This window comes from Protopterus annectens, chromosome 1.part0 (assembly GCF_019279795.1).
Source record: "Protopterus annectens isolate FY-2018-M chromosome 1.part0, PAN1.0, whole genome shotgun sequence".
In the NCBI taxonomy this organism is placed as follows: Eukaryota; Metazoa; Chordata; order Ceratodontiformes; family Protopteridae; genus Protopterus; species Protopterus annectens.
The window spans coordinates 641,363,068-641,387,383 of NC_056725.1; the positions used below are offsets into that span (position 1 = coordinate 641,363,068).

The 24,316-nt window shown below is 39.6% G+C and overlaps 1 protein-coding gene across 1 annotated transcript in view; it reads left to right on the top strand.

Moving 5' to 3' along the window:
• The window catches only part of LOC122793178 (guanylate-binding protein 1-like), a 2,019,684-nt gene that overhangs the window by 101,148 nt on the left and 1,894,220 nt on the right, over window positions 1-24,316 (top strand). The gene's annotated exons all lie outside the window — the stretch shown is intronic.

The window sequence follows — 24,316 nt, forward strand, 5'->3', positions numbered from 1 at the left end:
ATGACATCTGCTAGATGACTATCTGAGGTACAAGCACTTTTCGTGAGTCAACCCTTACCTCATTTTCCACAAGGGCAGGGAGAACAAATCTTAACCTTTATGCCAAGTGTTGTCTCAGAGTTAACTTTAAGCTGGAAAATTTATTTCCAGGCCTTCTTACCTGAACCATAGAACAAAAGACAAGGGATTCTTCATTCTCTGGATGTAGAAAGGTAGTTCAGATGCAACCTAGACAAAACTTAGCTTTATGGATAACCAGTGGCAAAACTGACTATTTTGTTGATGGTTATCTCATGCTATTACTTGTCGTTATACTCATCATAATAAGCTACTTCCTGGCAGCTTTACAGCTTATTCAACAAGGACATTTGCTTCTTTGGTGGCTTTCTGTAAAGGGTGAATTCTAGAGACTACATCTTGGTCCTCTGTACATACTTTTACAAAATGGTAAAAACTGGATATCTTTTCCAGGTATAGAATAGGCTTTGCCAGGATCTGTTTGTTATTGGTTTCCTTCCTCTTTTTCCTAATCTTGTCGTAGGCTCCTAGCTATGGTAATCTACCCACATAGTTTAGGCTACTGCAACAGTAATGCATGTATTGAAAATATTACAGTTGTGTAAGAAAACTTACCATAACAGTAGATGTTTTAATGGGTCACCATTGCAGTAACCATCCCTTGCTCCATTCGTCTGTTTTCTGGCTGGTCATTGTGTTGTCAGGTTGTGCTTGTTGTCACCCTTTTGCATATAGTTTCAGTTTGCTATTTCCTAGCATAAGTTTCAAGACTTTTGCCTCCTTCCTAGACAATACATGTTCTGAAAAATGTTAGCACTCCAGCTGTCTTTTATATGACGTGCCTTGTGTGCTCCTGGCATTTGGAGTATCTAGGGGATGGCCCTGGTAGTTGGAGTATATGGAAGGTGGTCAAAGCTCTATGAAGCTAGCCAATGCAGGGGATAAGACTCATATAGCTTAGTCTAATCCAGTGGTTATATATTAGAACATCTGCTGTTATAAGTTTACTTAGACAACTGTATTTTTCTCTATTTCCACCTGTTTTGGAGCAAAGCTTGTCTCAGGGGATCATAGAATTAGTGCCCTCAAATCCACTAGGCAAAGTTTTATTTCAGGATTCTTTGAGTGCTAATAGAAAGATAGAACTTGGTGTTCAGTCTTAGCTCTTTCAATTCTCCACCTTTTTGTCAAGGTTCCCAGATTGTAGGTATTATTCCAACAAATTTTATTACCTCTCGTCCCTCCTCTCAGTTTCATGGCAACATTACTTACAAGATAAATATCTTTACATTCCTTTTTTGTGAGGAATTTTGTAAAGAATTCAGAATTTTTTATAAGATTTTTCTCTGTATCTGGCTTATCTGTACTTTGTCTTACAATATGGCCCGTTTACTGCACCAAGGGTATTTACAAAGTGTCTGGCTTCAGTGATTGTAGGTTGCATAGTTCAGAGCATTCACTTCTTTATGTCTTTGGATAGTAGCGTAATAATTTGCAGTCTTTATCTGCACTGGACTAGATTTTCAGACATCTGTCAAGAAACTATTTTCGGTCTGGAGTGTGAGGTGAACTTAAGAGAAATCATCCCTCATTCCTCCTCGCATAATAGCTTTTCTGGAATATCTTCTGGATCCCTCTCTGAAGGCGTTTTTCTTCTTTTAGACAAAACAGAACTAGACAAAGAATTCTCCAACCAGTTTTTGACATCTGCCTTGAAATTTCTCAAGATTTTTTTTTTTTTTTTTTTTTTTCAATTCCTTTTTATTAGGGTTATATCAAAACAAAATGAAGACAAGAAAATGATATAACAGAGAATAAAACAATAACATGCAATATACAGCCCTACAAACATAAAACCTATATACAGTAATGACCTATATACAATTCTCATCTATATCAAACTATGCAGCATGCAGCAATATGAGTTACAATCATGTCAGAATGTGTTCAGATATCATTTTCCAAGTGTCCTTCTGGGTCCTTTTTTTCCTCATGGAATACCATAAATATTTATGAGCCAGAAGTTGTTTATTAGCTGTTTGCTTGAAGCCAGCCCATGTTATTTTGGACCTGTCTTTCCAATTTAATGTGATGTAGTATTTTATTAGCATAAATGTTGTAACTAGAATGTGCGTGTGATTATTCTTCATTCCTATAGGAGGTACGTGTAAGGGGGCAAATTTCCAGGATAAGGTTGATTTTTCATAGCCCATTTTCTCTAATTTGACTCTTAAGGCACACCAAAGTTTGTATGTACATTTACAACTCCAAAATATATGAATAATATCAGCTTCTTTGGAGGGGCAGAATTGGCAAAAAGGTGGGAGTTCTTTGTACATTTTATTTAATATTGTGGGTGTAAAATATGCGTTGTTTAGGATCATAAGTTGAGTATATCTGAGCTTCTGAAGGGGAATGTCTTTGGAAAATTTCTGAATTGCCTGTGCAATTATATTGGAGGTAATTGTAGGGTCTTGTTTTGTCCAGTAATTGGAATGGATGGCTTCTTTCGTGTGTCTAACTGAGATAATGAATTTATAGGCATTTGAGATCATTTTTTTTTTCTGTGTCATCATATCCCAAAGTGTTCTACATGTATCTATATGTTGATCTGGGATGTCAGTATCTTTCCAAAATCTGTAACATACTTCTTTCAGTTGTCTTATCATAACTGTATATTTAAACGGGAGATTAAGTTTGTTTCTAATATTAGTTACAGATTCCTGCCTAAGTAGATAAATGTCTAAAACTGTTTTTTCTTTCAGCAGTGGGTATGAATTCAGGTCAATCATCTTTTCATTTAGTTGAATATTGGGGTTAAGGTGTAATGGTTGGAAAGTATAAAAAGCAGTAAAAGGCTTGCACCTGTCACCCCTGGGATTCCGGATATTGGCAAAGGCTCTTGCCACCCCCATAGTGCCTTTTTTAGGCAAGGCTCAAATTCTAAACCTACCACCCTAGAACACAAAAAAGGAAAAAAACTAAGGGTAATGCTGCTCAATGCCAGAAGTCTAAATCTCAAAATGCACGCACTCGAGGCCCTTCTCAGTATGGAGAACATCGATGTCTGTGCAGTGACAGAAACCTGGTTCAAGGCTCCTGAGAGCACCCCAGCACTATCAGGTTTGACCTCTTATCATGCGTTCCGGCCCCAAAATCTGGACAATACCAAGAAAGGAGGGGGGGTATCCATATTCATCAAGGACACCCACACCTCAAGACTGGTGGCAACGCACGATGCATCGGAGACCATCCAGGTGCAATTAACCATAGGCAAGACTGCTCTGCAAATTGTAGCATGTTACAGGCCACCCTCACAAACTCAGGAACCTCACATGGCCTTCCTGAAAACACTAGAGGGGATAAATGTATCACCAAACACCATCATACTAGGTGACTTCAATTACCCTAATATAGACTGGGAACACTACTCAAGCCCAAACACCCTAGCCCAAAAGTTCCTGGAATTCATAAACTCAAATGCCATGGAACAACTAGTCACCATCCCCACAAGAGGAGAAAACATACTTGATCTCATCATTACGAACATGGGAGCACAATGTTCAACACCGGAAGTATACCCCTCACTGGTGAGATCAGATCACAAACTAATCTCGCTGGAGGTCCTCATCCCACCCCACCTGAAATAAAAAGACCACAGTAAAGAACTTCCCGAGCCGACTTCACACTTCTAAAGACTAGTGTGGTCTCCTTTAAGGCCCCGAGGCATGGAAAACAGTACTCAAGCCGCTGAATCACTTACAAATGCCTTCTACCAGCACCTGCAGGACTGCATGGATAAGGCAATCCCAAGCAAAACAAAGACTCTTTGTACCAAAGGCAAGCGTCCAGTCTGGTGGACCCCAGCCATAAACAAACTCTACAACAAAAGGAGGAAGCTACTACAAGATAGAGCAAAATCCTTAAAAGGTAAGACACCCTTGATCACTATAAGTAAAAAACTAAGAGCTCTCATAAAATCATCCAAAGCAAATTTTGAGAGAAAAATAGCTAAAGACTCAAAAGACAATCATAAGGCCTTCTTTAGCTATGTTAGAAACCTGGGAGGAAACTCCCAGATATGCTCAGAACTAGTTCAAAATGATGTGAAGATTACTGATCCTACAGACATTGCCAACATACTGGCTGACAGGTTCAGTGCAAACTTCTCTCCCCTCCCCCCCAAAAGGAGAGATATCTATACCAAGCAATTGCAGCCCCCAAACATCTCCAACGCCCAAGTGAGAACTGCTCTCTCCAAAGCAAAAAACACAGCATCCATGGGACCTGATGGTGTCCCCGGCTGTGTGCTCCACGAACTCAACGAGGAATTAAACCCACAGCTAGGACAGCTGTTTAATCATAGTCTTACCTCTGGATACGCACCCAGGAGTGGCGCAGTGCAAGTGTGCTCCCACTTCACAAAGGCGGTGCCTCCAGCGACCCTGGAAATTACGCGCCCATTAGCTTGACAAGCCTTATCTGCAAAGCCATGGAGAGGATCATAATGGACCTCATAAATAAAGACATAGGGAATTTGCAGACTTTGGATCCATCCCAGTTTGGCTTTGTCAAAGGCAGATCATGCCTTCTAAACTTGGTTGACTTTTTGAAACAGTCACCAAAGCCATTGATGAGGGAAAGGCAGTCCATACAGCCTACCTCGATCTGGCGAAGGCCTTCGATACAATACCCCACTCGGGTATCATTGAAAAACTCATCAGCTTAAATGTTAACCCATATATCACAAGATGGGTTGCAAACTGGCTGAGTGACAGAACCCACAGGGTCAGAGTTGCTGGCACCATGTCAGACTCAAAGCCTGTCACAAGTGGTGTACCACAGGGCTCAGTCCTGGGCCCACTCTTGTTTGGCATCTACTTTTCCAGTACAAGCAAACACAGGAGGGTTATGGCTGACAAAGTTTGCAGATGACTGCAAACTGGGCGCCATAGTAGAAAACACATCTGACACAGATATCCTTCAGAAGGGTCTCACAGAAACGGATAACTGGTGTCAGAGCCATGGCCTAAAGTTAAATGCCAAAAAATGCATAGTCATACCCTTCGGGAAAAACAAGGTTACCCCTAGCTACCAAATAGGTGGCAATCCACTGAGCACAGAAGAAGTTATCAGGGACCTGGGGACCCAGGTTGATAGTAGTCTGTCATTCGACACCCATGTAGCTAAAGTAGTTAGGAAGACCTTCTACATTGCCCACCTTATCATGAAGGGATTCTCATCTAGATCAAGGGAGGTCATAGTCTCCCTATACTCATCACTCATCAGACCAATGATTGAGTACAATGCCCCATTCGAATGTATCTGACCCGACACTTGCAGCAGCTGGAGAGGCCACAAAAGTTCCTCACCAAAAGGATAAAGGGTCTCAAACATCTGTCCTATGCTGCCCGACTGAAAGAACTCCAGCTCTATTCAGTCGCTTACGCTTGCTCAGAGGTGACCTTTGCCTAACATACAAGGCCATGTCAAACCCAGATTTGATGAATATGCTTCACCTCAAAAAATCTAGATCCGTCAGAGCCACAAGGGCGGGAGACTTAAACCTCGACACGGCTATTAATAGGACGTGCTGGAGGGATAGATTCATCACCCAAAGACTCCCTATGCTGTGGAATAAAATCCCGGTATATGTGAGGCAGAGCACCTCGCTGGCCTTGTTCAAGAGAAATCTTGACCAATGGATGGGAGATCGCAGATATACCCCAGGGATTACCTCAGTGTCACTGCTCGACAGAGGCACAGCAAAATAATGGGTATAGCTCCCCATACTAAAGGGGTGGCGTAAGCCACAAAACTATGGGCTAGGCTTGTAAATGCCCTCGGGCAGATAGCCTAGTATGAACCTATGAACCTATGAACCTAATAGATTTAGTGATTGGAAGAGATTTTGTGTTATTTTAATTTGTTCCCATATGTCGTTTTGTATTTTGTATCTTCTTCTGGATATTCCCTTTAGAAATGGGAGGGCCTTGGGATTAAATTGTAATGTTTTAACATAGTTATGATATAATTTCAACCAGGTTGGGCACCACATATTGGTTTGTTCCCTGTAATTTGCAATATTAATTAGTCTACTACCTTTGGTAATTTCGTAATACAGTTTAAAGTCAGGCAAGCCCACCCCACCTTTGTCCTTTGGATATATAAGTTTTTGATAACTTATCCTGTTGGGTCTTGGATGCCAGACGAATTTTGAGAGGGTTGATTGGATGTTATTGAAGACTTTATTATGGATCAGTGTATTGGTTGCGTTAAATATAAAAAGTATTCTGGGGAGGATATTCATTTTAATGATGGCTACTCTAGAGAGAAGGGGGAGTTTCAATTGTGTCCATCTTACCAAGTCTTTTTGTATGGTGTTCCATGTTTTAATCACATTGTCCTGATAGTAATTATGTGCATTGGTATAGAATGTTATTCCTAGGTATTGTATGTGGTCACTGACTTTAATATTAGGTATAGTACCTGCAGTTGGGAATTGAGCGTAGTTATTAATCGGGAATATTGTTGTCTTATCCAAGTTTACCTTATAGTTCGCGAACTTTGAAAATATTTCTATTGAATTATTGATTTTGTAAAGATCCGTGTTGGGAAGAGAATAATATATATTTAAGTCGTCTGCGTACGCTGATAGAGAAATTTCAGTGTTAAAAAGGAGGGGTATATTATGAAATGTTCTTTGTTTTATTAGTAAGAATAAGGGCTCAATATATAGGTTGAATAGGAAAGGTGATAGGGGGCAGCCTTGTCTAATCCCATTGTTAATATTTATTTTTTTGGAGCTAAGTTTATTAATTTGTAGAGTGGTATATGCTCTGTTGTGTAAAGTGTTTATATAATGAATAAACTGTGTAGGAAAGTTAAATTTTTGCAGAATCAAGGTCAGAAATGACTTATTGATTCTATCAAATGCTTTAGAAGCGTCTATAGCTAAGGTGTAGATAGGTGTTTGTTTCTTTAGGATTAAAGATATCATTGCTTCAAGAGTTAGAGTTTGATCAACTGTTTGTCTCTGATTGATAAACCCGGATTGTTCTGGGGAAATAATTTTTGTAATTATAGTCTTAGTTCTATTAGCCAAAATTGCTGCCATAATTCTCATATCCAAATTAATAATAGAAATGGGCCTATAATTATTAGGGTTGGTTGTGTCCTTGTTTGGTTTAGGTATTAATATGGTTCTGGATGCATTTAGGTGCGGGTCAGAGATACCCTCTTGTATTATGTGATTATATAGGTGATGTAGTATGATCGACATCTTAGAACTAAAGCATTTGTAGAACTCGGCTGAGATACCAACAGGACCCGGCGCCTTATTATTTTTGAGGTTATTAATTGTTGTTTTGATGTCCACTTGTGTAAGTTCAGCTGATAGAGAAGTTTGTTGTTGTACCTCTAGCCTGGGGAAGTTTAGTTCATTAATAAATAGAAGTAGTTCCTGTTCATTGAATGTTTTGGGGGTAGGGTTGTACACTTCTTCATATATTCTCTCGAAGACCTTAACTATATCTTGTGAGTTAGAGTAACTGTTTTGCTGAAAAATTATTTCCGAGATATGTGGATTAGGTTTATGTTGATTCAACAGTCTTGCCAAGAATCTAGAGGGGAGTTGGGCCCACTGTGAGTAATTGGCTAGGTTTTTTATTTCTTGAAATTATAGGTTTTCTGCTTGTAGTGCTAATAACTTAGCTTGAAGTTGATTAATGGAGTTCTGTACCTCCATGGAATAAGACTGCTGCAGCCTAAGCTCAAGTTTAGATATTTCATCCTTAATACTTTTTTCTTTGGTGAAAATATTTTTCTTATAGAAAGCGTATTTATTGATTAACATCCCTCTAATTAATACCTTGGTGGTAGCCCAAGTTATATCGAATGGAAAGGTGTTATCTACAATAGCTAAAATGCATTGGTCCAGTAAGAAGTCAATTTCTTTTCTAATATCGTGTTTTTCTAATAAGTTAGGGTTCAAGTGCCAGAATCTATTATTGTTATGTCGTGAGTTGCACTGTGCCCAATCTATTGTAAGGGTGATTTTCGAGTGATCCGATAGAGATCTGGGTTCTGTGTCTAGTGAAAGTTTAAATTGTAATAGGGTGTCCGAGACTAAGAAGAAATCCAGTCTGGACCAAGTTTTATGACACTGTGAAAAGAAGGTAAAACCTTTACTATTTGTGTGAGGGACGGTAATGAGGTGTGGGTCGCTAAGTCTAAAATCATTTTTGATTTCGAAAAGGGCAGTAGTGGCCTGTGAGTTGAATTTAGTTTTTTTGTTTGTTCTATCTATATTTGGGTCTTGAATAGAGTTCCAGTCCCCCCCTAGGATGTAGTAGTGTTCTGGGAAGGAGTTTATTAAGTTATAGATGCCCATAATAAATTTGTATTGAGAGGAGCAAGGGGCATATACATTTACTATCAAGATTGGTTTGTCTACTTTGTCAATTTTGGTTATAAAATAACACCATCTGCCTTCTGGGTCTGAATCTTGTCTTAAAATATTGTATTGGAATGAATTTTTAATAATGATGGCAACTCCTGCTTTATTGGTGTTATTACCAGCTGCTATAATGGATTTGATCCATTTTTTATTTGCCGTATGAACCCACTGCTCCTTTAGCAGGTGTGTTTCTTGTATCATTATAAAGTCTAGATTGGATTTATGGACAAGATGCATGAAAAGTTTTTTCTTATTATCTGTTTGTAAACCTTTAACATTCCATGAGGCTAACTTCAACATCTTTTCTTTAGAACCTGAATACAAAATCGGAAGCTATGTACTGTACTGTTAAATAACCGTATCACTGCAAGACCCCGAACACCTACATACATTATTAGATATAGATGAAAAACTCTTCCACCTTTGTCCCAGTGCCTAACCACTACCTCTGTCCCCCTGGAAGAGATTGGGATACCAGCTCTTATTAGAAGCACAATTGTTAGATAGAGACTATAGAAATTCTTTTTAGGGTTTAACCATGGGGTATCCCTATTCATCCAGTATCCCAGTTCGTTAAACCAATACCAGCAGAGCATGGAAACCTATTCTATCCCTAGTACCGTAGCTTGAAACATCATGCAGAGCACACATTGAAAGTAAAGTGAGAAAATTGCTAAGTTATCTATATATTTACATTCATGTAGAAAGCATTGTATCCTGTATTTTGATAAGCCCTTAATTTATCTAGAACTCCTCTCTCGGACTCTGTATTCATACAGGGTTTGAACAATGTTAAAGTATTTTGAGACAACATATTTTCATCAAAATTGCACAAATAACATTTTTTCCCTTCTTTTTCTCCTTTATGGCTTGTACTATAGATAAAACTGAGTATCCATCTGGTTGTCACCATAATCCACAAGTTGCTCTCTTAATGTCTATGTAAAAAAAAAAAAAAAAAAAAAAAGGAAAAAAAAAGCTTTTGTTTTTTAAGCTGAATAAACAGAGACTAATATGCAACCAGACATAAGATCCACCTATATTATGCATTTCCACTGTTTGCCCTTTAAACAGTACAACATTAAATGTATTAAGCCCTTAGATTTCTTCAGCATCCTATCCTATTTTACAGTCACCATGTAGTTGTTAAAAGTACCTTTGTATAGTGAGATATCCAGTATTTTGTCCATATTAGTATGTGCCTGCTTCCTCCACGAAGTCTTGCTGTATCCTCGAGTTGCTTGACTTGTTTTTACTCTTCACTTTCATTTTTATTCTCCTTCAGTGCAGGACTGTGTAGAGTTGGGCTCTGTAGCTTTAAGGAAGCATTGCACCTTGGAAATTCAGCCTTCACACAATGTTAGTGTTGACAACCTAGCCTGCTGGGAGCTGGAGCTTCTATTTTAGACCGAGGACTATGTGAAGATCATACCCAGGAACCAGCACTTGATTTTGGATGCAAAAAGCAGGGCCCCTCAGTCGGAAATCATCAGGGGAAAAAGAAGCTTAGCAGAAGCGCGTTATACAAAGCAGGTAATCTTGATTATGTGATAGGATCTTCTTTTCTTTTTGCTTGTGGCAGTGAGAGCATAACTAGCGTTTATTGGGTTTTAAAACGCGTTTTTTCCTGGGTTTGTTTTAAATACTTTAAGAAACGTCGTAGCTGCTTCTTCCTTGTTGTTGCATGAGTATCTGTGGTCTTGCATTGTAAAGGTAAGTGTGTTGGGGAACTTCATTTGGAATCTGATTTGTTTGGTTATGAGGAAAGAACAGTAAGGGGCAAGCTTTTGTCTTTCTAGTTTAATTTGATATGGTAGATCTTGAGCAATGGTAATGCTTATGCCATTCCAAACCACAGATTTTTGTGTTTTGGCAGCAAGTAATATTTTGTTAACATGAAGAAAGCTAAGGATCTTGGCATATACAATTCTTGGTCTAGTTACAACTGGTGATGGTCAAAGAGCCCTATGTGCTCTCTCAATAGTGATTTGGTTAGCTTCTAAGTCATTTCCTAGGAATAGGGCAAAGATTTCTGACAATGTGTTCAGCAGCTTATTTTGATCTACATTTTCAGGGATGCCCCTTATAATTAAGTTGTTACGTCTAGATCTGGCTTCGAGATCCAGGATTTTTGCTTGTATTTCCTGAATATCATTTTTGTTGGTATTTGACTCCTTTTGGATGCTTTCTATTTGAATGTCGTGATCTAATATTTTAGATTCTATTTTGTCCAGTCTTGTAAGTATTTTATCTGTAGATGAGCCAATTGCGTTAATTTGAATTGATAGGTTTTGTATAGCTTCCTGAATGGGTTGCAAAGCTACTTTCAAGTCTTCTAGGTTGGAGTTTTCTGACTTGTTTTTATTTGAGTTTGCATTTTTACTAGATTCCACAGCTTTGCTAGTTTTGGCTCTTTTAGATGTTGTATCCTTTTCAGGTGAGTTTATTGTAGTAAATTTTGATTTAGTAGTCTGGCTTTCCATAGATTCCTGATCATTAGGCATTTTGTTTGATCAGACTTACTGTATTTGGTAGAAGTTCTTCTGTGTTGTAATTCAGGATTACCTCGGCCTAGCAGTTTTCAGCACAAAGTTCACATGTGGCAGAGACCCTTACAGCTATTTGCAGAAATCCTATCTTTTTACCGAGGATCCAGATTTATTTCTTATTCCATTTTGTACCGTAAGTTGCTCCTATGCCTGTACCTTGTATTTGGTGATATAGAGAATTTTATCTCCCTTATATTTTATGTAAAATGTTCGGGTAAGGTGCTCTACTGGGTTTCAGCACTCTCTATAGGACGGCAGCCATCTTGCTCTCCCAGAAATTTCTCAAGATTTTGATTTTCATGGTCTCTGTGATTGCCATAATTCCCTTAGTGAGTTCATATGAGAATACATTCAGTTGTACCTCAGATTAGTCTGTAAAAATCTTGACTTTTTATCCTTTAGATCCTGGTGCTGATGTTTCTCAAAAGGAAATTACTTGGGGTTGGATCAGTAATTATAAACCTAGGTTTCCCTTCTCCCTTCAGACTCCAGCGAAGTCTGCCACATCTGTTGTTCCAGACATTACTGGGGGGAGTGTCAAATGTGATGAAAGTGCAAGATCTGTGGAACAAATAGGACAGAGGAAAGCACATCAGGGTCAAAGAGATGTTGACCGTAATCAAGTATTTAAAAGCCTTAATTCATGAATTCATGTCAAGTTTTCTGGACTTCTGTAAGTTAATATAAAAAAAAAACAACATGGGGGTGGGGTGATACCAGATCTTACCCTTTTTGCCGACTTGCTATGAATGCCTGGGAGTTCAGCTCATTTGAATCTAAAGACATCATATATTCTGCCAGAGCAAAACATTTTAGCAGGCAAGCTGAGCAGGACCAGGACAGACTCTCTCAAATGGAAACTATACTTTGGGTTCTTCCTGGAATTGATCCACCTGGAGGGAACATCTCAATTAGATTTTTTGGGCTCCTTTCAGAACACACAGTTAATGAAATTCTGCTCCAGGATCTTTTGTATTAAGGCCTGGAAGTCAGATGTTTTAACATTTCCATTGACAGGAATGTTCCTCTGTTTCTTATATCATTTTCACTGATATCCAGGGTTCTTCTGTAGATCCAGAGAGACTCTCCATAGATAGTGGTGATGACTCCATTTTGGCCCAGGCAACAGTGGTTCTCCCTTTTGAAATTGGTCAAGGGCAATTACTACAACCTTCTTCACAGATTGAATTTAGTAACACAACACAGAACAGGTATGACATACCCTATCCTGGATACACTTCGTTTGACTGCCTGAATAGAGTTTTTATACCTTTTAGGCAGTTTCTTTCTGAGGGCATGCAGCTAGTGCTAAAGGAGGCTAAAAACCTGCCACTAGAAAATCATATTTGTGTAAGTGGAAATGATTTTCTAGTTAGTGCCATACTTAGAACTAGGTCCCTGTTAAGGCCTGGTTGCCTCTGACTCTTGTTTATTTGTGTGAGTTATTATCCTCTGGCTTCTCTTACTCTTTTTATCAGGATTTATCTGGCGGCGATTTCTGCATGTCTGCTCTTAGACCCCCCCCCCCCCTCCACATTATTAGTGTCTTTAAGTCAAGCAGTCTGTGACAAGGGTTTTCATATCCATCTACCTTATTAACAAGTGGCTCCTCACTGGGATCTTAACCTTATGTTTGAACAGCTTAGGCTTCTTCCACTGGAACCAGTTTATCAGGCTGCTTGAAGTTCTTGGCTTAGAAGACTGTTTTTCTTATTGCTGTGACTTCTGCAACAAGTGTATTTGCACTACCAGCTTTTATTGTGAGTCTACACAGCTTCATTTTCCACAAGGACAGCATATATTCAAGAACTAATCCTTTTTATTCCTTTAGTGATTCGGAGTTTACCTTAAACAGATCTTTTCATCTCCCCATATTCTCTCCAGAGTCTAAAATGGGAAATAGAATTATCTTTACTCAGGATGTCTACAGACAGCTCAGATTACTACTTAGAACAAAATCCTTGAGGAATGCTAATGACCATTTGTTTCATTGAAAGTATGAATAAAAGGACAATCAGTGTCAAAGCGGCAATTTCCAGATGGTTGTCTCGTTATCTTTCTTTTACTGTTACCATTACAAGTCACTTCCAGGTGGGGTTAGGGCACACTTTACTAATGCCTTGGCTTCTTTGGTGGCTTTTTTTTAAAAGGGCTGGACACTATACATAGTCTATAGGTAGTATCTTTGTCCTCTGTATATGCTTTTAAGAGCATTATTTACTAGATCCATTTTCTAGAACCCAAGTTGCTTTTCTAAGGACCATTCTTCAGGGGTTCTTGGAGTTTTCAATTGTCACCCTCTTTATTTTTTTAGCTCTGGTAATCTACCACCATCACAGGTTGGGCTACTGCAACAGAGATTTAATGTTGCACATAATATATTTGTGTAAGTACACTTACCATAAGAATAGATGTTTTAATAAATATCTGTTGCAGTATAGTTGTAAAAGTAAAATTAAGAGTGGAATTTCTAATAAATCACTGTTGCGGTAGGTGTCCTGTCCCTCCACCTCCATTTTATTTTTGATGTATAGCCAGAGACTGTGTGTGTGTGTGTGTGTGTGTGTGTGTGTGTGTGTGTGTGTGTGCGTGCGTGCGTGTGTGTGTGTGTGCGCGTGTGTGTGTGTGTGTGTGTGTGTGTGTGTGTGTGTGTGTGTGTGCGCGCGCGCGTGTTTTTATATATATATATATATATATATATATATATATATATATATATATATACATATATATATGGGTCTACTTCACATAATCAAACATCCAAATGTTTGACTTTCATATGGCCGAGACCATATGATCGAACATTTGAATGTTCGAAAATGTGAAAAAAAACCCCTAAACAGTGCTAGCAGTGGGGCAAGCCCCCCTGCACCCCCCGCACCCCGCTATTTAAATATACCAACTCCAAGATCGCACATTGAGGTAAAGGGAAGTCTTCCCGTTCCACGCTCTATGGAGATCCCCATTCAGACCTTTCAAACTTTTAAAAGTTCGATCATATGGTCTCAGCCATATGAAAGTCGAACTTTTAAAAGTTCGACCATCTGAAGGGGACCCGTATATATATATATATATATATATATATATATATATATATATATATATATATATATATATATATATATATATATATATATATATATATATATATATATGTATATGCATGTAGATGTATAGGTATATACTTGTGTACAGAATTTTGTTTGGTTTACCTTTCCTTTATTTTAAGGGCTATATTTGGGGCAATAAAGCTGATGCTTTTGGTGTACTAACTGCCTGTGCTCAAGCTGTTGGCAGTTAGAGAGTGCGGAAGGGTGCCCTTAAGTTTTGAAATATAGCCGGTTGGGTTTATCCTTGGCAGGCTATAACTCTTGTAGCTACTGCAACAGTGATCTATTAGAAGATCTACTGTTGTGGTAAGTTTACTTACACAAGTGCACTTTCACACTCATGTTTACGCCACTTGACATAAACTGCTCACTTTTTTTTTAATATCCCATTTGCTTAAAAAAACACAGTGAACTTTCAGATATGCTCACTGTTTATCAAATTAAATCAGAATATAAACCAGTTGCCTTTTTATATATCAGCTTGAACCCTTTTAAATGCTGATAGACCAGATATGACAACAATTATATCAGTATAAATAAATTAGGCACCAAGGAGCACCACATTTATTTATTCTGAGTTTGTTGGAGTATTCTACTCCCTCTGGCACAGATTTCCTTCATAATTTTTGTTTGGTAACAATTAAATCAGTATTTCAGCACTTAATAAAACATTTCTTTGTGGATGCATTTCAAATGTTGACATATTTTGCATACGTAAAACAAGCATGTTGATACAAACAAAACTGGCCATGGCAGTTTCTTTTGCAAATTTGTGGACTGTGTGTGGTCCTTAGAGATATGGAAATTTTAGGGTGATTTGGGTATAATATGTACTAAGTCTTAAATTACTGTATCTTGGAGAATTCCATTTTCTGTGAAGTAGAACAATCTCAGAGTTAGTAAATGCAAATAGTGATGGAGTGTTTGGGATATCCTCCCACTTTATGGGTTTCAGGGGCTGCACCTTGCAAAAAACACTTCTAATATGCAGCATCAACTTTTGCAGTTCAGTGTTATTTGAGGTGAATTGTACTTGTGTTTTCTCAGTTTCAAGACTCATATTGTCAAGGGTCGAATTTCTATTAGGACACCTTGGCCTGCGTTGTGGGGAAAAGATCATTGTTTCCTTATAGAGGGTTTACTTATAGATCAGCTAACCAGCTGTACTAGAGGCAGTGAATATAGTAACAGAGATTAACTGGAATTTGAATCTTTAGAAAAGGGTAGGAGCAAATTACATAAGAAAAATGGGAACTGTAGAACAGTACATACAGGGGAGGAATGAGGTTTAAAAGAAGGCAGGATTTGAATGACATATGTAATGTTTGACTGACAATGACTGGGTAGATTATAAGTGATGTATAATGTTTACAACTAAATTATGTCAACATGGTTTGTGATGTATAATGTTGTAACTAAGATTGTGTCAATATGGTTTGTTTTCATTTATATAAATGTATGATTGCCTATGTCATAAGTGATAATTTAATAAAGATGTTTCTTGTTTGAAAAAAAAGGTTTGCAAAGCAACTGTCACAAGCTAATTCATGTAAAAGCAACATAATTTTAAATGTTTAACTGTTGTATGCAGTTATATAAAAAGTATAAATAAAAGCAGACATGCAAGTGCCAGAAGAAAGTATTATCATGTGAAAGTAACGTGCTACTGATGGAGTGCTATATTTAGTAATATGTAAGACTGAACATTGAGCATTTCTCTGTTTGAAAAAGAAAGAGGGGCTTTAGGCGTATATATCTCTGATGCAGAAATGCAGTGTTAACAGCACATTAACTGTACATTGTTTAGGTTGTAAATTGAGAAGATGTTTTACTTTTCAAGTGTTAAGGATCACTGTAATAGAGAGAATGAATATCAATATAAGCTGGTATGTAAAGGAATGAAAGGGCAGTTTCACTTTACTGGTCATTATATGTTATAGGCTAAATGCAAGTATTAGTATTAAACCTGCTTTAAAATGGCGCACATACCATCATTATGTGTGATGTAATCTGATGAAGAATAGCTGTGTTAAAAAACTTACAGTGTGTTTTAGGTGATTATGGAGAACATTAGATCTTGTATTGAGAGTGGGTCTGTAATAGAAAAGTGACATGGTTTTGCAAGTATTCACAATTAAAAAAACAAAAGAAATGGTGGGAAGGCAGTGAAAATGTGCAACACACAAATGGAGGTCTCCAAATGAAAAACAACAAGTAAAAGTTTAATAAAACATTAAGCGCTTTCATTCTCTTATATGCAGGACTTCATCAGAATAAAGAACTACAACAAAATACCCTGCTTAAATAGCCACTTCAATTATCACTCAATCAGTTAATTACTTTCTAAAAGAGAAAACACATCATTCAATCAGTTAATTACTTTCTAAAATAGAAAACACATTTTCCGTCCTTAAAACACAGTAACAAAATTACATACATACCCCTTAATGTACTGTGTTAGATTTAAAGTAAAATTTCAAACAGTTCAAAAACTTTGATGTAAGCTTTAAATAGAGTTTACAAATTAAAATGAAAAATCTGATGTTGTCAATTTTCACTTTATCCTCACTGATGGGTTACTTTATCTTCACTGATGGGTTTGTATCCAAGCCCTTGGATCCAACTCGGCCATTGCAAAAGCTTGTGGCAACCAACAAAGCTCATGGGCACCTTCCCTTACCCACAATACACCTTCCCTTATTACCTCAGATCTCATCTGCCACTTTCGCAAAGACATGGTTAACCTTACAGCTGAGCAGTTAAGTGTTTAATAGTTAATTACTTTACTTCTTACTAAGATTGTTTACGTAGATTTCCTGCAGTTTTTTGTTCCTGTTGACTATATCTTTACCTACTTCTCCCTAGTTCCTCTTACCTAAGGGTATTTTTCTTCCTACCATAGTTTGTAGTCTTCCTCCCCTTTCTACCCAACATTTTGGATGGTTTATTTCCCTTCCCTATCTCCAAAAAAAAACTTTTTCTCTTGGGTTTTCTAATACATAATTTATCTAATTTTATTTTTCCTTGGCTGTATGAGTGTGTACATGTGTGAGAATGTTGGCATGTCAGACAAGCCTGAAAAGCCATTAGGCTTTAAAAAAATGTACAAAATGTGACAAGAAAATGTCAATGAGTGATACGCATATTCTTTGCATATACTGTTTGGGCCCCCTCCACCTACAGGAGGACTGTCGATTTGTCATGCATTCAACCAGAGGGCCTTGGTTGAACACAAAAACAAGCTGATGTTAAAAGAAGTGCTACCCTCTCTTTTTGCCGTGGCTATTGCTGGATCCGAGAAACAACCTCATTCTAATTCAGCTTAGTCCAGCCCGGCTTCTTCTTCTTCATCCAGGCATGAAAAACATAAGAAAAGACATGCATTGGCTTCTTACGATCTCTTGAAGCTCATGCAAAAGAAATCCAAATTGTCGGATCTGATACAAACTTTGGATCCAAGCATTGGAAGGGCTGGATCTTCAAAATCTTCTTCAGAGTGGAGAAGTCCGTCAGCTCTGACAGGATCAGATCAGAAGCATAGTCTGATCTCCACTGATAGGCCTAGGTACTGTCCTTCTTTACAATGGGTTATGACGAGGGTACATTCGTCCATCTTCTTGAGGTCAAGATCTTCAGCTTCTTCATCATGTTCGACTAGGACTCTGTCCAGTGATGATGTGGACTGGGTGGTTCAAAGCCTCTTAACTACATCAGCTTTGGCAAAACTCTTATTGGATCCTAGCCCCAGAGCTAAGGATCTGAATGACATTACTTCTCTCACCTTTGTTCCTCCTCCAGCTTGCCTCCAAGCCTCGGAGTCGACAGATCCAAATGTCCAGATATGTTCTGAGTCAGATCAGAGGGCTTTTCCCACCTTGGATCAGACTTACGCTTTGAGCTCTTCAGTCTTGTGGGGGCTGGAGAACTCCTGGAGCCATAGAGGATCACTCAGATGTGGGGACCAGGTTTCATCTCCAAAGCTATCAGAGCCATCTCTAGTTCTCAGAGCCTCGGCTCAGGTAAGTTCGGCTCCGGCTTCAACCTCTAAGGCTGTCATCTGTATTTCCCTAGGAAGAGGACTTGCAAGAAGAAGCATTTGGATTCCCCGGAGGAGTCCACCAATTCTGACACTAACCTTGATGAAGGAGAGGGATCCCCATGGTCACCTCCAGATGATGTTTCCTTCAGGGACATCCTGGGAATTTTAAAACAGAGAGGTGGTTGGCAGTCCTTCTACTGAGGAATCGGTTTACCTGAAGACCTTTGGATCTCACCCTACTACCTCTTCGGTGACTCTGTCCACCGATTAACTTACCAGTCTAATTTCGGGATGGGCATGGTAGACCCCAGACACATTCAAACCAACGTAACGGAGGCCAAACAAATTTATCACAGCCCCTGAAAACAAGTAATTTTGGACTAAAGGTGTTGCAGTAGATGCCATAGTCATGGTGGTAGCGACCATGAAAGAACTTTCTTAGGAGGGTTCTACTATCCATCTGCCTAATAAAGATTCTAGAACAATGGATAGATGTGGGAAGTGTGTCTTCTCATCAGTGATCTTTGCATTATGGGCACTGAATTATTTAACCCATTTCACAAAATTGCAGAGGGATCTGATTAAGGAGCTTTTGGATTCCCTCAAAGGAGCTGTAGATGAAGGGGCACAGGATAAAGTTTTTTCTCAGCTAGCTGCATTCAGTAGCCAACTATTCCATGTGGCTTATTTCATATGCAGCTGAAGAAACAAGTAGAGCAGCAGGTTCAGATATCTCTATGAGAAGGCACACTGGATGTGCCTTTGCGACTTTGAGGAGCCTTTCAAGTCTTCATTTGTCAATACCTAGTTTGACAGCACATCCCTCTTCAGTCACAAGATTAAAGAAATGCTTTCCAGGTGTGAAAGGGAAGGGAAGGCCCCTTCTGCCATGGGCATACATTTTTCTACCCCTCAGAGGCTTTATCCCAAAGGTCAGAGAGGCAGAGGGAAGATTCGGTTCAGAAAATCACAAGGGTCATATGAGGAAACACATGGAGGAAGCTCCCCTAGAGGCAGGGGGGAACAACAATAGAAGACGCTGCCTTCGCAGCAGAGGAGGCCCACAAAATCAGCATTCCAGAGAGATCTTCTTTGACAAACCCTTTCAGTGCTCCTGAAAGGAGGCCTGATTGTCCTACTCCGGAGGCTATCGGGGGATGTCTTCTTTATCTACAAGCCTGACCAGATGGAACAAATGATACCTGGGTGCAGAAGATAATATCCAGAGTTTGCTTCATCCCCATTTCCCGTCCCACCCCTCAAAAGAAAAAAAAAATCCCTGACGTTCCACCCAGTCAAAGGGCACAAGCAGCCATCCAGGTTCAAAGGCTAGACAAAAGAGTCATCCAAGAAGTCCCCACAGACCAGACAGGATCCGGAACTTACTCAAGGTTATTCTTAGTACAAAAGAAAACAGGGGACTGGAGACTGAGTCTGGATCTCTGCAAACTAAGCAAACCAGTACGAAAGAGCAAATTTCGGGTGGTCACAGTACAATCTATTCTTTCATTTTTGGAAAAAGGCGATTGGATGTGCTCTGCAGACCTTCAAGATGTGTACTACCGCAACAAGATGGACAGATGGTGCAGAAGGCACTTACACTTCTGTCTGGGAGCCAGTCATTTTCAATTCTGAACTCTGCCCTTTAGTCTCGCTGCAGTCCCCAGAGTATTCATTAAATGCATGGCAGTAGTGGCGGATCACTTGAGACAGTAAGGATTCTGATTGTTTCTGTATCTGGAAGACTGGCTCATTTCTACCCCAACCAGGTATTTACTTACACAAGCAGGAGAATATGTCTTACAAACCTGTGCAAAACTAGGTATCACAATAAACTACAAAAAAATCGCATTTGTAACCATCTCAAAATCTAGAATTTATAGGAGCCAGTCTAGACACAGCACAAATGATAGCTAAATTTACAACCACAAGAGTTGATACCATCCACAGTCAGGTCAAGAATTTGGTTTAAAGAAAGTCTGTAACTGCTTGCCTAGTGCTAGAAACTCTAGGGCCTATGGCTACAGCTGTCATTCTAGTCCCATTAGAATTCTTTCACATGAGAATTCTGCAGTGGCTTTTAGCACCACAATGGTCCTTTCTAGATTTCCTGATGTCTTATCAAATTCAACTCACCAACATATGCAAAAAAGATCTCTAGTGATGTGTTCAATCTGATCAACTAACCCAAGGCTGTCCTTCATTCCCCCTCAATCCAAGGCCCCTGTGACTATGGATGCTTCCCAGATGGGGGCGGGGCATTTTCTGGGAAAGACAATCCAAGGCACCTTGTCTCCCATTGAGGCCAATCTGCATATAAATGTACTAGAGATGAGAGCGGTGCTTTTAGCATTGCAGGCCTTTCAGAGTGCTCTTCCTCTGTGAGCAGTTGTGATCCAGTCACACGATATGTTGGTGATTTGGTACATCAGCAAGCAGGGAGGAACAAGATCATACCCAGTTTGTTGAGAAGCGCTGAGGGTTTGGCAGTGGGTGATTTCATCCAACCAGTTTCTGATAATAAGTCCAACGTGATAACAGACAGTTTGAGCATGTCTATTCTGATGCCTCATGAGTGGTCCCTCAATCAGAATGTGATAGAGAAGATTTTCCGAAAATGGGGACAACCTTGCTGTGATCTTTTTGCCTCTCCCATCAACAGCAAATGCAGCAGCTACTTTGCTCTATTTCCCCCCACAGGGGGAATCCCCGAGGGATGCTGTACTTCATGATTGGTCCCCAGGCCTTTTTTATGCCCTTCTCCTCATTCCTTTGATACCCAAATTTCTGCAGAAAGCCAACAGATTGAAGAGATTGCCCTTTTTTGGCCTCTACAGATCTGGTTTCCCCTTCCTCTAGCCTCGTCTTCTGAAAAAAACTGGGATTCTGGACCCAGTTCCAGACCTTTTGTCACACCCGACAAGAATGACTCATCCAAATCTGAACAACCTCAGACTGACAGCTTGGCTTCTCTATTTCTAGTAATAGCCAGGCATCCACTACTCTCTTCCCTGGTTCGTCAAACTTTATTATCATCTCATAAATTTTCCACTTGTAAGTTGTACAAAAGTAAGTGGAAAAGATTTGCTATTTGGGCTAAATCTCATAGGTTCATAGGTAGGTACTAGGCTATCGGCCCAAGGGCTTATGTAAGCCTAGCCAAAAAGGTTCCCTGGCTTATGCCACCCAAGATAGTTATTTTCCTGTGCCACTGTCGAGCAGAGACACAGAAGTGATCCCCGGGGTGAATTTCCTATTTCCCATCCACTCATCAAGATTTTTCTTGAAGAGTGCTAATGAAGAACTTTGCTTGACATAGATGGGTAGCCTGTTCCAGAGTATGGGAAGTCTCTGGGACAGGAATCTATCCCTCCAGCATGTCCTGTTTATTGTGGTGACAAGGTTTAGGTCCTTAGAGCGTGTAGCTCGGAGTGATTGGGATTTCTTTAGGTGTAGCATGTCCAACAGCTCTGGGTTAGACATAGCTTTATATGTTAGGCAGAGATCATCTCGGAGTAGGCGATATGCTATGGAATAAAGCTGGAGTTTTTTGAGCCGGTCAGTGTCCGGCATTTGTTTGAGGCCAGTAATCCTCTTTGTGAGGTACTTCTGTGGCCTTTTCAGCTGCTGCAGATGTCTTGTGAGGTACATTCCAAAAGGGGCGTTGTACTCTATAATGGGTCAAATGAGTGTCGAGTAGAGGGGAACAATGACCTCTTTTTTTTACTGGATGAGAACCCGTTTATGATGAGGTGTGCCACATAGAAGGACTTCCTGACTATTGTGGCGATGTGACTATCAAAGGAGAGACTGCTGTCCACCTGGGTCCCAAGGTCTCTTATCACACATTTGGTGTTAAGTAGATTGCTGCCTATGTGGTAGTTCATGAGTACAAAATTTTTACCAAAGGGGATGACACTACACTTTTTGGCATTGAGCTTGAGGCCTTTGCTCTGACACCAGGCATCTGTCTCAGCGAGGCCCTTCTGTAGGATGTCCACATCATTTGGGGACTTGACTATGGCTCCTAGTTTGCAGTCATCTGCGAACTTCGTTAGCCAGAGGCCTTCTGTGTTAGCCTGTACTTCAGGTCCCAGGACTGAACCCTGTGGTACTCCACTTGTCACTGGTTTGAGGTCAGATTTGGAGTCTGCAACTTTTACAGTGTGGGTTCTGTCAGTGAGCCAGTTGGCAACCCATCTTGTGATGTAGGGATTTATACCTTGTTTAATGAGTTTAGCTATAATTCCAGAATGGTGGATGGTGTCGAAAGCCTTGGCGAGGTCAAGATAGGCTATGTGAACCACCTTACCCTCATCTGTGGCTTTGGTGACTGCCTCAAATAAGTCGATCAGGTTCAGGAGGCATGCTCTGCCTTTCACAAACCCGAACTGGGTGGGATCCAGAGTTTGGAGGTTACCAATGTCTTTGTTTATGAGTTTCATGATGATACGTTCCATGGCCTTGCAGATCAGGCTCGTCAGGCTAATAGGTCGATAGTTCCCGGGATCAGTGGTGGCGCCCCCTTTGTGGAGTGGGATAACTGTTGCTGTGCGCCATTCACTGCCCCTGTCCACTCAATCCTGGACTTCTTCAATCGTTCAATGAGGGAGCAGCTGCTGCTACTATCAGAGTCCAACTGGCAATCATATCTAATTTCCACCTTGGGAAGAATGGCTGCTCCTTAATTTCACACAAGGTCTGTAGAGCTTTTTTGCAAGGAACAGTCTTATTAAAGCCTCTTTACAAGGATCCTTCTCCTTCATGGGATTTCATCCTAACACATATCATGCAATCCCCTTTTGAACCAGCAACAAGTTGTGACTTAAAATTCTTATCTTGGAAAATGGTTTTCTTGGTAGCTATCATATCAGCCACAGGAATATCAGAATTACAAGCTTTATCTTCTCAACCTCCTTTTTTTTCATAAAGACAGACACTCTTTATGGACCAATCCTTCCTTTTTATTGAAGATAGTTTCTGAAAATAATATTAATTAAACTATTGATTTACCAGTGTTTTTACCAAATTTCCAGAACAGGGTGAATATTTACTCCATTTGTTAGATGTTCACAGACAGTTGCATTTTTACCTTCATAGAACTAAAGACTTCAGGAAAGGAGGTCAGTTATTTGTTTCCTGTTCAGAAACAAGAAAAGGCCCACCAGTATCTAAGATAACTTTGACAAAATGGATCACAGACTGTATATCTTTCATCTATAAGGTACAGGGTAAACATTTTCCAAGGCCTGTTAAGTCGCGCTCAACCAGAGCTATGGCTGCTTCTTCTGCTTTTCATTCTAGAGCTTTTATAGACAATATTTGTGCTGCAGCTACTTGGGCTAATCCTCAAACATTTATTACTCATTACAAGTTGGATTTGGTCTCCAGGGGCAGAGCTTCCTTTGAGTTGATGGTCCTGAGGAATATCATTCCATAAGCCACCCTAATAGAAAAGTAGCTAAGGATTCTGTCCCATCAGTGAGGATAAAGTGAAAATTGACAACATCAGATAAAGAAGTTATGTATTCACCATAACTTTCCATCTGTGTTGTTGATTGTAACATTTTCCTCACAACCAATCCTCCAGCCCCCAACCCCGGCTCCTGGAAGGACGTGATTGTAGATCATACAGTGTGCTGTGTCTTTAAGAAGCATTTCAGGTGAGTGCATGTGCATATAAATGTAGAGCACGTAAAGGCAACAGTGCCATTTTGAGTGAACAGCCAGAGTGTTAACATCTATGAATGTAGTAGTCAGTCTGTCAGTTTGTTTATATTTACATTACTAAGCCATCAATCCTGATGTTTTTGTATGTAATAAAGCTGCTTGAACTGAACCCACAACCGCTTGTCTGTTTGAGCCTGACCGGACGAGCAACATGGTGTTCAGAAGTGGCATAACTGAATGAGATGAGCCAGAAGCCAGAAATTAAGCCACTAGGTGCACAGTTAGAAGTGGAGGAATATATACCAGTGGATAATCTCAAAAAGGTCAGAAATGAATTCCAGGTACTAAAACTTGCATAAATGATTTATTTTGCAAAGAAAATGATACAGAGCATTCGCAAAGTACAAAATGCATTATTAAGCAAATGAGGAGCACAAAATGCATTACTACTTAAACTAAATGTTTGAAACGA